Genomic DNA, 1238 nt, shown 5'->3' on the forward strand with positions numbered 1-1238 from the left:
TTCCTGCTCAAATTCTATCAGATCATTCTATCACATAGGTGACAACCTGCCTGCCTGGCTTACCTTGCTTTGCCATGAGCTGTAGTGGTAAGGAAGCACAGCTCTCATTGCAAGGAAGACAACATCAAATATGCAGCCAGGATACTGCATCTATGGGTGTACTTGTACACAAACAACTGCTATAAAATGAAGCATTGTTTGGACAACAGACTAAGATGACAGGCCTATACCAAGTATTTATGGGGAGTGGGAGAGGTGTCTGAAGACTGGGGGAAAGCCAGAGTCACTCCAGTTTTTAAAAAAGGCAAGAAGGAAGACCCAGGTAACTACAGACCAGTCACCCACACCTCCATCCCTGGAAAGGTGATGGAGCAGCTCATTCTGGAGGCCATCGCTAAGCACATGGAAGAAAAGAAGGCTATCAGGAGTATCCAACATGGATTTATTAAGGGGAACTCTTGCTTGACTAATCTGATATCCTACTACGAAGGCATGACAAAACAGGTAGATGAAGGGAGAGCAGTGGATGTCATATGCCTTGATTTCAGTAAGGGTTTTGATACTGTCTTCCATAACATCCCCGTAGGAAAAATCAAGAAATACGGGATAGAGGATTGGACTGTGAGGTTGATAGAAAACTGGTTCAACAACAGAGTTCAGAGGGTTGTGATCAGTAGCACAGGGTTGAGTTGGAGGCCTGTGGCCAGTGGCATTCCCCAGGGATCAGTACTGGATCTAGTTTTGTCCAAAATCTTCATCAACAACCTGAATGAGGGGATAGAGTGTACCCTCAGCAAGTTCACTGATGATGTGAAACTGGAAGGGGTGGCTGACACACCAGGAGGCTATGCTGCCATCCAACAAGATCTAGACAGGCTGAGAACTGGGTGAAGGTGAATCTCCTGAAGTTCAATAAGGATAAGTGTAGGGACCTGTATCTGGGGAGGTATAAACACCAGGCACCAGTACAGGTTAGGGGTCATCCTGCTGGAAAGCAGCTCCGTGGAGAAAAACCTTGGAGTCCTAGTGGACAGTAAGTTATCCATGGGACAGCAATGCACCCTTGTGGACAAGAGAGCCAACAGTATCCTCGGCTGCATTAATGAAAGTGTTCCAGCAGGTCTAGGGAGGTTCTCCTCCCCATCTACCCTGGTGGGACCACACCTGCAGTATTGTATCTAGTTTTGGGCTCACCAATTCAAGAGAGACGGGGATCTACTAGAGGGAGTCCAACCGAG

Source organism: Chaetura pelagica, unplaced genomic scaffold (genome assembly GCF_000747805.2).
Source record: "Chaetura pelagica isolate M959 unplaced genomic scaffold, ChaPel_1.0 scaffold319, whole genome shotgun sequence".
NCBI classification, from domain to species: Eukaryota; Metazoa; Chordata; class Aves; order Apodiformes; family Apodidae; genus Chaetura; species Chaetura pelagica.